This window comes from Colobus angolensis, unplaced genomic scaffold, assembly GCF_000951035.1.
Source record: "Colobus angolensis palliatus isolate OR3802 unplaced genomic scaffold, Cang.pa_1.0 Scaffold1, whole genome shotgun sequence".
In the NCBI taxonomy this organism is placed as follows: Eukaryota; Metazoa; Chordata; class Mammalia; order Primates; family Cercopithecidae; genus Colobus; species Colobus angolensis.
Window position 1 is genome coordinate 12,427,649 of NW_012110918.1, and position 13,212 is coordinate 12,440,860.

The window sequence follows — 13,212 nt, forward strand, 5'->3', positions numbered from 1 at the left end:
AGAAAAAAACAGCTGGTGAAAACTGGCATCGTGGCAAGGCCAGAGGCTGGCAGGGCAGGCAGTGCCCAGTGTTCCCAGGAGAAGGAGCCTGGAAGCCAATGCCATTCTTCCCGTGGGGTCTCCAGACAAGAGCAGCTCCGCCCCACCAGGACGCTGCCTCCAGGGGCTCTTCTGACCTTTCTATGACAAGGCATTACGTTTCCCCAAAGCCCTGATGGTGCTGGGAGCAGACCGGGAGTGACAAGGGGCTGGGGGACGGTGACACGGTGGCTACACTCCCTTCCACTGGGAATTAGAACCTGAGACAACGGCCTCTGGAAGGACTTAGGATGGCTTCGGAGGCTCTCGTGACTTTCCTTCCTAACTCCCTATACCCCACCCATACTGGGCAATGGCTTTCTCCAAATAAGCCCGCACACTCCCATCTGTAAGCCACTCCACTGGACAGTTCCTCCCAAACGTCCTCTCCCTGCCCCATGTGCGCGACCTGCTTCACAAAGCCTTCAGTGCCCCCGTCAGGAAGGAACCGCTGTGCTCCTGGTGAATGCAAGAGCTCTGGAGTTTTCCGCCCCAACCCAACAAACCCCACCCAAACTGCCAAACAGCTCTCCAGGTGCTTCGCTGCTTTCACTCATGAGGTGCTCCACAACCCGTGAAGCACCTCGCTGCCATGCTCATTTCGCAGATACGCAAACTGAGACAGAGAAAATAAGCAACGCATTCAATGTCATCAAGCTCATAAGCAGTGGAGCTGGGACCTGAACTCAGGCAGTTTGGCCCCGGAGTCCGTTGTCTTAACCACATACAAAACTCATCTCTCCCCAGAGCTAGAGAGACAGGAAAAGACTTCTGGTGGTCTATACATTTAAAGACAGTGATTCTTCTGCTTATGAAAGAAATAAACACTCTCTTCATTTCTGGGGCAAGTGGAAGGCAGTAGTGGTGGCCACTGACTGCAGATGCCTGCTGGGCGCAGTTTGTCCTCCACTTCCCCTTCTACCTCCAAAGAGCAAATGACAGGTGCCAGCCGGCCTGGCAGGTGAACACTAGAGGGCACTGTGCCCACTCTAGGAAAACACCAGATTTGCGAACAAAACTAAACTGTGGAATAAACCCAATCCCTACTGTTCAGGGGTGCCTTGCTTATAGTTTTAAAAAAATTGTTACTAGGAGGGGATCTGGGGTTGGGAGGTGAAGAGATTTCAACTGTCCTCATGGGCTCTGAAATTCTAAACAACCTGAGTTGGTGAGCTATTTATTGTCTAACATTTCCTTTTTTTTTTTTTTTTGAGATGGAATCTCCTTCTCTTGCCCAGGCTGGAGTGCAGTGGTGCGATCTCGGCTCACTGCAAGCTCCGTCTCCTGGGTTCATGCCATTCTCCTGCCTCAGCCTCCCAAGTAGCTGGGATTACAGGCGCCCGCCACCACGCCTGGCTAATTTTTTCTATTTTTAGTAGAGATGGGGTTTCACTGTGTTAGCCAGGATGCTCTCGATCTCCTGACCTCGTGATCGGCACACCTCAGCCTCCCAAAGTGCTGGGATTACAGGCGTGAGCTGCCACACCCGGTCTATTGTCTAACATTTCTTAGAAAGTTGTAACTATCAGAGGTTTCTGAACAGAAAAAGGACAAGATAAGATACCAAAATGCTAACAGTGTCTCTAAGCCAGAAGGGGTGGTGGTCGGTTTAAAATGAACACACACTACCTTTTTTTTTTGAGACAGAGTCTCGCTTTGTCGCCCAGGCTAGAGTGCAGTGGCATGACCTCGGCTCACTGCAACCTCTGCCTCTGGGGTTCAAGCGATTCTCCTGCCTCAGGCTCCTGAGTAGTGGGATTACAGGCGCCCGCCACCATGCTCAGCTAATTTTTGTATTTCTAGTAGAGATGGGGTTTCACCATGTTGGTCAGGCTGGTCTCCAACTCCTGACCTCGTGATCCACCCTCCTCAGTGGCTTACAGGCGTGAGCCACCTCACCCGGCAAACACACACTACTTTGCACACATGTGACGTGACAGTGGGGCTGCCCAGTGGAACCTAGGACCGACATCCTTTGTGCTTCCTCTGGAAACAGGAGCAGCAAACAACACAGCTGCCCTCCAAAGAGAGGGATTCTGGCACATGCTAAGCGCCCATTCTCCTACAGGTGGGATGTAGACAGAGACGCAGGGAAGGTGGTACCAAGTGCCACAAAGAAAAACTAGGCCACGTGGGGGCCAGCAGGAGGAAAGCACAGTGAGGAATTTTAAATGGGTGGTCAGGAAAGGCCCCTCCAAGGTGATGCTGAACCAGAGATCGGGATGAGATGGGGAGTGAGCTTACCAAGCAGGGAGGAGTGCTGTCAAGGTGCTGGGCGGAGTGACCAGCACAGGCTGGCAGGGCTTCAAGAAGGCAGAAGGCATGGAGCCCAGTTATTCAGGCCTTAGAGAGCCACAGGGAGGGCTTGAGATTGTATCCTGAGCAAGATGGAAGTCCCTGAAGGCCTCCACTCAGAGCCCTGCCTGATGGTGATATCCAAAAGATCACCTAATTTTTGGGCAGGAAACGTGCTGAGAGAGGGAGCAGTGGCCAGTTAGACCAGTGGTTCTCACCTAGGGGTAATTTTGCTTCTCAAAGGACATTTGGCAATGTCTAGAGACACTTTCGGTGGTCATAAAGGGTGGTGGTGGGGTTCTCGTATCTAGTGGGCAGAAGCCAGAATGCTGAGCATCTTGCAATGCACAGGACAACCCTCAGCAAAGAATGGCGTGACCAGCGCACCCGCAGTGCCACAGCTGAGAAGCCCTGAAGGTGCTCTGGAGACGCAGGCGCTGAGACCCAAACAATGGTGGAGAAGGTGGGTCTGCGGACCAGCCTCTGGGTGTACCAAGTAGCAAAGCAATCAAATGGCAAGTGAGGGTGAGGGACAATGCCAGGGCAGTATGCAACGTGGCAGGAGGCTGGGCACTTCTGTTCTGCCCTATTTGAGCTCGCTGAAGCTCTGCTGGGGGCCACTCAGAGCAGGCATTCAGGAGTCGGGGAAACTCACTGGGGGCCTCTCCTGCCAGGAGGACTCTCCTCCACGGCTGCCTGATTCCCAAGGCGCATGCGGCTTCTCTGAGCTGCAGTCTTGAGGCTGATCCCCGACAACACAGCAAAAGCAACCAGCTCGTCCTGCAGCTCCCGGTCCAGACCCTCATTCATAACATTGACCTTGACTGACCAGATGGAATCCGAATTCACTGTATAAAGTGTTCCAGGAATAGAAAACACAAACTGAGGCTGATCAACATGTTGAAAATACAAAGAAGCTAAATAAAGAAGCTACTTTTTTTTGGCAGGGGGTGGGGCGGGGAGTGGGTGGGTGGGAAGGGCAGGGTTTCACTCTGTCGCCCAGGCTGGAGAGCAATCATGGCTCACTGCACCCTCCATCTCCCAGGTAATACTCCCACCTGTGTCCTGAGTCGCTGGGACTACAGGTGTACGCCACCATGCTTGGCTAATTTTCATATTTTTTATAGAGACAGGGTTTTGCCATGTTATCCAGGCTGGTCTCACATTCCTGGGCTCAAGCAATCCTCCTGCCACCAAAGTGTTGGGATTACAGGTGTGAGCCACTACACCTGGCCAAGAAGCTACTTTCAAGTGATTTTGCATGTCATGTCCCTGTAGGAATGGGTGGCTCCTAAAGGCTGGGCTGCTCCCTGGAGGCCATGCCCTTATCCCAACACAAAAGGTGGCTTCGTGCCTGGCCACTAGCACCAGCATCCGAACACTAAAGGGGCTCCCAGTTCAAAAAGGGGAGCTGGAGGAAATCCAAAAGAAGGGGCCTGCAGGGAGTCTAAGCACTTACAGCTCAAGGCTGGAAGCCACCAGCCATGTCACAGTCATCTCCAGCTGTCAGACATCAGGAAAGCCCACACAGGAGGAGACACGGGTGCTCTCTTTTAATCCCAGAGGAAAAAACAACCCCGCCTCTTCTGGAGGTTAGTGATGTAATCAATATCAGATTTTTTTTTTTTTTTCTTGAGACAGGGTCTCACTCTGTCACCCAGGTTGGAGGACAGTGGTGCAAGCAGGGCTCACTGCGGCCTCAACCACCTGGGCTCAAGTAATCCTCCTGCCTCAGCTTCCCGAGTAGCTGGGACTATAGGCGCATGCTACCACCTGGCTAATTTTATTTTTTTGTAGAGACGGGGTTTCACCATGTTGCCCAGGCTGTTCTTGAACTCCTGAGCTCAAAGGACCTCTTGCCTCAGCCTCCCAAAGTGCTGGGATTACAGGCGTGAGCCGCTGTGCCTGGCCCAACACTAGGTTTTCAGCTTACAGCATGGAGTAGTCTCAAACAGAAAAGGTCCAGCATCACGCCAAGCGCCCACTGAGGCTTCGCAGACAGCCTGGGACCTCAAGGACGAGCGGACGGCCAGCCCCACACTATGTCCCTGGTGAGTGTGTAGAGAACAGGTCAGCTTGCAATGGCTCCTGACTTGGATTTGTGTTCAAAGAATGAGGCTTTCCCTTTGTAGGACTGAGTCAGACCCTAGACCTCTGAAGGTCCGGCAGCCACACGCAGGACTGAAGCTGTTGACCTAGGCCAGGACTCAAAGACCAGATTCCTAAAAGGAAGATGAGGTTAAACCAGCACTGGAAATTCCTAAATTCCAACTTGATACTTCCCAAAGAGTAAAAACAATCTGAGAAATGCCACTCCTCCATCCTTTCCCTGACCCCCCATCTCTTACAGTCTGAGCGGGGTCTGAGCCCTAGGTGTATGGAAACAGAGTGAAATTGACAGTGGTCAACTGGGGGTGTGGGAGCAACAGAGCTTCCAACTGTGCTGGGGACCTCAGGGGCTCCCAACCAGCCTCCCTCCCTCCCCTCCTGTCCCAGCTGAGGCCCCTTTGGCTCTTGGGTTGTCCCTGAGTTTGAAGGGTCCAGCTCCATGTGCCGTGTGCCCACTCCACTGTCAGCACAGGCATGGTGCCACTATAGTCCAAGACAGGCGTCACGTGTGTTAGTGCACATATAGATATTTTTCAGGCTAAGAAACCCAACTCGGCCGGGCGCAGTGGCTCACGCCTGTAATCCCAGTGCTTTTGGAGGCTGAGGCAGTCGGATCACGAGGTCAGCAGTTCGAGACCAGCCTGGCCAACATGGTGAAACACCGTCTCTACTAAAAATTAGCTGGGCATGGGGGTGGGCACCTGTAATCCCAGCTACTCAGGAGGCTGAGGCAGGAGAATCGTTTGAACCCGGGAGTCGGAGGTTGCAGTGAGCCAAGATTGCACCATTGCACTCCAGGCTGGGTGACCGGAAGACAAGGTGAGACTCTGTCTCAAAAACAAAACAAAACAAAAAACCTCAACTCAGTTTTGGGGGGGTGGAAGCAGGAAATCTTGCTGAAGCCTAGGATCCCACTTTTTTAGGGATTCCTATAGATTCAAGGCTAGACAAGAATACAAACATAAAATAAGGTACACATATTGTCTTTAAAGATTTTGCAAGAATCTGATGTAGAGATGGGGTGGAGGAAGTAAGGGTCAGTGACATTCAGTCCCATCACACAATGTTAATACAGCCTGATGACCTGAGAAGCTACTTACATTAGATTGGAAAGTTTATCCCAGTGTGGATTTCTGAAAAAGCTGCGGAAATCTTAGAATGGCACATTCCCCAAAGCAGCACTTTTTTTCAAACCATGTGTTGTGACCCGTTAGTCGGTTATGGAACCAATTTAGTGGGTCATGGTCAACACTGGAAAAAAAAAATCTGAGTGCATTAATATACATGTGGTAAGAATAAGTACTATTAGGTTAGCACAAAAGTAAATGCAGTTAAAATATTTTGAAAAAATCCTTTCAGTTGCATATATAACATATATGTGTCCTGGGTCATGATATATAATGTGTATTTTACTGTGAGTGACTGCTGAGAAGCTGGAGAATCTCCATTCTACTAAATTCTCTACCCAGCACCTGCGCCGACTCTTGGTCCTTTCTGGCCAGGCTTCAGGGCAGTTACATCAGAGGGAAGACATCCCTCTCATCAGAAGCTGGTCTTGGAACCAAAAAACACACAAACCAACACAAAACCCAAGACCCACACAGTCACACTCAGGTACTTTTAGGGTGAGGAACTTAAACTTTCTGACCTGACTTAAAATGCTCCTAAATGGGCTCAAACAGTAAAACTAGGAGAGGCAGAAAATGGGGCCTCCTGTTGGAGCTGGACTCCTCTTCCAGCCTCTTCCTAAGCCTGAGTTTCCAGTTTGGACTGGATTTGAGGACACGACTGGTCAGTAATTCCGGCTGATGCCAGTGTGAGGACTTTCTCAGAGCAGTTGACCATCACGTGGCTGGGCCCTGAAAACCCAGCAATCAGCTCACTGCCCACCTGAGGACAGAAGGTTTTACCAGCAAAGCACAAATGGCCAGGGGGCCTCACATGCCTGGGGGAGGGGAGGGAGAACCTCCGGTGCCCCAGCTGGAAAATTCTGTCAATCATGAGCTATGGAAGCCATTCAACAGAGAAGCTGTGCTAAGACTGTTAACTGATTCAATAGTTTTTGAGTGTTTTCTATAGACTTAGGACAAGACAAGAATACAAATACGTAATTAAGAATGGGCATTAGCTTTCTAGAACTTACACTGAGATGAGGGAGATAAAATGAAATTACACCTGAAAACAGTTATATACAAGTAAATAGGGCACTAAGCTGGGTGGGGGGAACAGAAACTGAGTCCTGTTTCTGGGTGGCAGCAGGGGAAGGCAAGAGGACCCGGGTTGCAGGGGAACTGCACACCAGGGACAGCCCCCACACCCTCATCCCTGACACCCTCTCTGATCTCACATTGCAGACTCTCAGGCCGGGCAATGCAGTGCCGCTGCATCAAGGCCTGGAAACTCGGTTACAGCTCGCCAGCTTGCTGGAATGGCCTGGAGGCAGAGCCTGCCCGAGGGACAGAGAAAGGGGACTGAATCCAACTGCCTGCTAAGTGATGGGGAAGGACTGCAGAGATCGGCCTGGCAGGGGGCCAGCGGGCTGGTCTCTGCAGATGCTGCGGTGTTTGATATGCAATATGTGTGCACCCCTTGGCTTGGCTCTTGGGTTGTCAACCCTGGCTTAAAAAAAGACAAGAACAGCCCAGGGCTCCTGCATTTGAAGGGAGGGGACAGATGGGCATCTTTAGGAGAAGGCAGCCTCCTTCCTCAAAAGTATAAGTAAAAGGCAGAAAAGTGATCAGCATGATTTCATATCTTGTTCTTGTCAGGCCTGACTAGGATATCACTGCCTAACCAGTGGGCCTGGACCGCTCCATTTCAGATGCGACAGGCTGCGGTCCTGTGGCTGCCGGGCATCCCTGAAAGAAAGCAGTCGGCCAGCTGGCCGGGCACAGAGAAGTTCACAGCCTCCACACCCCTCAGTGTCTGATGCCATGTTAGCTCACGGAATGAGGGCCCAGGCTGCTAATCACACCAACTGACCCTGTCGGAGCCCGCCAGAAAGAACCCCACATGCACGGCCTCTTCCAACCCTGTGACCCCCACGGAGGAGGCGCCACTCTTGCTCTCACTCCACAGCAGACTGGGTGGCTTGGAGAGGTAAGTGACCTGCCTAAGGTCACCCAAGTGCCAAGACTCCAGAGCCTTTATTTTGCTCACCTGTCCTTCCTCATTTGACCTGTCTGGTCCCTGAGCATGGCCCTTGCTACCCCGGGACCAACTGGAACCATGCTGCCATTCAAGTGTCGCCCTGGGCCTGGCGACATGGCTCACACCTGTAACCCCAGCACTTTGGGAGGGCGAGGCGGGTGGATCACTTGAGGTCAGGAGTTGGAGACCAGCCTGACCAACATGGTGAAGCCCTGTCTTTACTAAAAATACAAAAATTAGCTGGGCGTGGTGGTGCATACCTGTAATCCCAGCTACTCAAGAGGCTGAGGCAGGAGAATTGCTTGAATCCAGGAGGCTGAGGTTGCAGTGAGCTAAGATCACGCCACTGCACTACAGCTTGAGCAACAGAGTGAGACTCTCTCTCTCTATATGTACACAAAGTGTGGCCCTGGACTGGCAGCCCAGCATCTTCCCTCAGCTTGCTGGAAATGCAGACTCTCAGGCCCCAGACCTGCTGCCTGGGAATCATCTGAAAAAGTTCCCCAAATGATTCTGATGCACACCCCCCAGAGAAACAGCTAAAAGGGACTGCATCCCTCTGAGCTGCTTCTGGGAAAATTCTAGTTTTGGGGAACAGCGGTGTTCCCCTGTAGCTATGCTCCCCAGGAGAAGAGGAGCCCTTGAAGGGGCTGTGTCCGAGACGTGGGGCAGAGCCTGCTCTCAGCCACAACAGACCTCACGTGGAAAAGACACAACCTCGCTGAGCCCACACCACTTCCCCGTGCTTCTCAAACACCTGCACTTACTATTTCAGGGCAGATGAAATGAACACCACCCCAGGATGCTGGCATCATTGGGACACCAGCTGGCCTGGAGAGTGGGAGTTGACCAAAATGTCACTTCTTGGCTGGATCATTAGGTCCTAAGACCCTCAACTGCCCACCTTTCCACCTCCATCTCTCCCAAGGCACAATAGCAACAAGCAGCTCATCTCAGGACAGTGAGCCAGGACTCAAATACTAACTACAACAGCACCATCATGGAGACTGGGAGGAGTTTCTGCCCACTTCTGCAGGTGCAGTGAGGCAAAGCTGTAGCTGGTCACATGGAGGCTACACGCTGTAGGGGACAGAGATGTGGAGTATAAGCTTCTGGGTACAGGGACCAGGTCCTGCAGGGACCACAGAGTCGCCACTCCCCAGCTGTGTGTGCTAGAGTCATGTCACTTCTCTGGGCACCAGATGCCTCATCAGCTCAGTGGGCAACACTGAGATGAATGAGCTCCAGGCCCTTCTAGCTACAGCTCCAGAGCTTGTCCCCTAAACGCCTCCTGGGGCCCTGATTTCCACCTGCCTGGCACCTCTCCCTGACTCAGGGGCAGGCTTCTGCTCTTCACATGTGGGCATCCCCACTGACCGTCAGAGCATGCCAGCCAAAAGACAACGACATCCCTGGGCAGCATGGCCCAAGGAGGCCCCCACGGCTGGGACACCAGGGCAGGTCCCTAGACGAGGACATCTTCCCTGGAGAAGACAGTAACATTTACAAAGAACAGAACACAATGCAAAATTTCATGTATGGGCACATCAGGATTGAGATGTATTAGTAAAGTGAGGGGATTTTAGATACACTGGGAGAGCTATCTGAAGGGCACCAACAGGAGATCTTACAGTATTAACCACCTCCTTGTTAATATGGTCAACATTCTCTGCCCCCTCCTTTTTATGAGTGTGGACACACCCACCCCTAGTGATAAGAGGACACGGTTGGAGGCCAAATGACAGTGCAGGGGACTGAACTGAGCTGCGTCTTTACAGGCCATCACTAAAACCACCTGGCAGAGTGCCACGAAGGGCCTGCGACTGCAGGAGGAAAGAATGCTGAGCAGGTCAAGGGGCAGGAAACAGACGTCCGTGAAGAGACGTCTGGGTGAAGAGACGAATGCCTCACTGCACCTGCAGAAGTGGGCAGAAACTCCTCCCAGTCTCCATGATGGTGCTCTTTCAGTTGGTATTTGAGTCCTGGCTCACTGCACTCAGATGAGCTGCTTGCTGCTGTTGTGCCCTGAGAGAAGTGGAAGTGGAGAAGTGGGCAGATGAGGTTCAATGCTCTTCACCACCTCAGGAGGAAGGCACCGGGGAGGTCACAGAGGTGGGACACGTGGAGTGGGCCTACACCCAGCCCCATCCTGGGGACTGCCCCACACTGCCCTGGGGTGCCCTGGAGAAGGGACAATAGAGCAGACACCAGCATGTGAGACCTGGAACCGCAGCCTTATGGTAATTTTTTCTATACAATTATGCATAAAACTTCCCTCTTCTAGGAGCCCAGAGCCTCCCGGAGGGCTCTCCAGGCCTCACGCAGAAACTCATTTTATCACAGTCCTGAAGGAGGTACACAATTCCTGAAAGTAACAGACCAAACTGTACTTGGACTACAGGACACCCTCTTCTAGGAGCCATGCAACCAGCAACTGTGAGGCAGCATTTGGCTGTCTGCACGCTGTGCTGGTCTCTGAAGGGCAACCGGTGGAAGTTAACAGTTGGAGGAAGTCTAGATATTCAATTCAGCAGTGCTGAAAGCAAAGGACTATGAAGCAGTGGAAAACGGAGCAGCCTCCACAGGTCCCTTGCAAGGAGGAACAGGTTTTAAGGCAGTTATCAGCTTGAAAAACACGGATTCAACACCCGTGAAAAACACGGATTTGATTTTTCAACCCAAACCCATTGAATGAATCTCTGGGTGGAGAGATTATTGTTCCCTAGGTTAATCTGATAGTTAAAACAGTTCAACTTCCGACTGCCACAGTGACTCATGCTGTAATACCAGTACTTTGAGAGGTTGAGCTTTGAGAATCACTTAAGCCTAGGAGTTCGAGAGCCAGACTGGGCAACCTAGTGAGACCCTATCTCTACAGAATGTTTTTTTTTAGTTAGTCAGGCCTGATGGCTTATGCTCATTGTCCTGGCTACTTGGGGGGCTCCGGTGAGAGGATCACTTGAGCCCAGGGGGTCAAGGCTGCAGTGAGCCACGATCGCACCACTGCACTCTGGCCTGGGTGACAGAGTAAGACCCTATCTCAAAAAACAAAACAAAACAAAACAAAAATCCCTTTCTCCTAAAACAAAATATACTCTGACTACTTAGGAATATTTGTTTTTAATTAAAAAAAAATGTTTTTAGGTTTACTGCTGATATGGGGGTGTAATGAAGAAAAAAACAGAAAAAACATTTTAAGTGAAATCCAGGGATCAAGGTATAAAAGTAAGATGACTGAAAATAACTAAGAAAGCGAGAGAGTTGATTGATGCCCCCCCTTCAGCACTTCCTGATACACCCTTCCTGTGGTCCAGCCCTTGGGAAAGACACAGAGGCACCAGGTCCTCAAACTGTTAAAGGCCCCAACCTCTGCTCGGGTGGTCCAGATCCCAGCCTGGGTGGGTTTCCACGCTGACAAGAACAAGGCCCTGGGCCAGCTGCTGTCACTGTGGCAAAGAGCAGATCCCGTCAGCACGCATCCTTGGGAACCTGGGGGACATGGTTTCGCCACCTTAAAGACTTCCAGGCAGGAAGGCCATGCTGTGGCCCTGAGAACCCGATGCTCAGAGCTGTGACCAGACGGGAGCGAGGTGGTGTGAAAGTGTGGCTCTACCCACAAGGTAACCTCAGAGTCTGAGAAAGAAGCATGCCGGCAGAAGGAGGCATGCCCGCTTGGCCCCATTCCTTGGCCATGGGCCTCGGGACCCTGCTGCTCCCTGCCCCTCTTTCATCACCTCCCTGCAACTGCGAATGCACAGAAGCATGACATAACCTTGGGGCAGCAGAAAGCTGCTGCCTCACTCTTGCCGCAGCTCATGATCCGGAGCCTCAACCCTATCCAGCGCTGCAGCGGCCCCCTTCGCGCCACACTCCCAAATGCCAAGGCTTGGCTGCTAATCAATAGCCACACTCTGCAAATGCACCGTACCTTCCCAGGCAGACTCATGCTGAAAAGGAGCCACTCAGCAGTGCTATTTTTAAAAATGCAAATATGGTAGGAAAAGGCAGTAAAAATAACACATGAGAGCCCTGATCCAAGGCCAGTTCTTTCCCCGGGGGCCAGGTTCCCACTGAAGTGGGAGCAGGGGGCTATGGAAGAGCAGGGGGGCCTATCTTCCCACAGTGGTCCTGGCTTCCTGCATCATTTTGTATTCCTAATACCTGTGATTTCAGATCAATCCCAGTGGCCAGAAATGTTACAGACTCGCCCACATCTTTACCCAAACACACCACCGAGCAACCCCACAAGCAGGCCAGGAGAATCTACCCCAGAGGCACCGGCAGGTTTCATGACCCACCCTGGAATGACTATGTCAAAACATTGCTGATTCTCCACTCCTTACAACTCTGTAACTACATCTTTCCAAGACAAACTGGGCTGGGGCGCTGCAGACATTTCTTTTTCACAGAGAAGCAGGAGCTTGGTAAAGGCATGGGAAGCCAAGGAGGAAGAGACATGAGAGCCCTGGGATCAAGTGCAAGCTGGGGTCTTGTACCACTAGGTGCCGGTCCTGGCAGCATTCTAAATTGGCCTGCCACACACTCTTCATGCCTGTGGCCACAAAAAACCGCAGAGACAGGCTGACCCCAGTGGATTGGCAGGGATTGCCTTGTCACTTACCCCCTAGACTCCCAAATACTAACCTTGACAGTAGGGGTCCTCCCTTTCTTCAGCCCCCCACATTCCTGCAATTAGCTCAGAACAGGCTCAGGTAGCCTGCCTTCTAAGACAAGATTTCCAACAGAAATAAATATAAACACATAGCATGACGTAGCTGGGCTGAGTTCCTGGTAAAAGGCATGGATGGGAAAGTGAACAGGACTCAGCACCGCTCATTTGCTAAGTGGGTGCAGTCCATCAGTACTGCAGACTTCGCTCCAACAGGCCCTTGCTCCTCTGACAGGAAATGGGAAACTCACAGCTACAGTGAGCTCCCTATAGCTGAACTCAACTGTAGGGAAATACTGCAGAAAGAAGCGACAGCCTGCTGTCAGCGCTCATGGCTGACACTAAAACACGGGAGTCACCCACATTAAAGCCACCAGAACATAGAATATGATTTGAGTGACTATTTTTTTTCTTTTTTTTTTGAGACAGAGTTTCACTCTTGTTGCCCAGGCTGCAGTGCGATGGCGCAATCTCAGCTCACCACAGCCTCTGCCTCCCAGGTTCAAGCGATTGTCCTGCCTCAGCCTCCCAAGTAGCTGGGATTATAGGCATGCGCCACCATGCCCAACTAATTTTGTATTTTTAGTAGAGACGGGGTTTCTCCACATTGGTCAGGCTGGTCTTGCATTTCCGACCTCAGGTGATCCGCCCACCTCGGCCTCCCAAAATAGGCATGAGCCACCACACCCGGCCCTGAGTGACTATTTTCTATTTTTCCAGGGATGGAGTAATTAATTAGCACCATTTGAGATCCATTACAACTGGTAACTGATGCCTTGGGAGCCCTGACAGAGAAGGGCAGGTGGCCTTTCTTTCATGGAGTAAAAGTCACATGCTTCCCATTTCTCCCATCCTGGCTGGCTCTATTTCCCCCAGTCCCTGGATCCCAGGAGGAAGTCAACAAGTCGCTG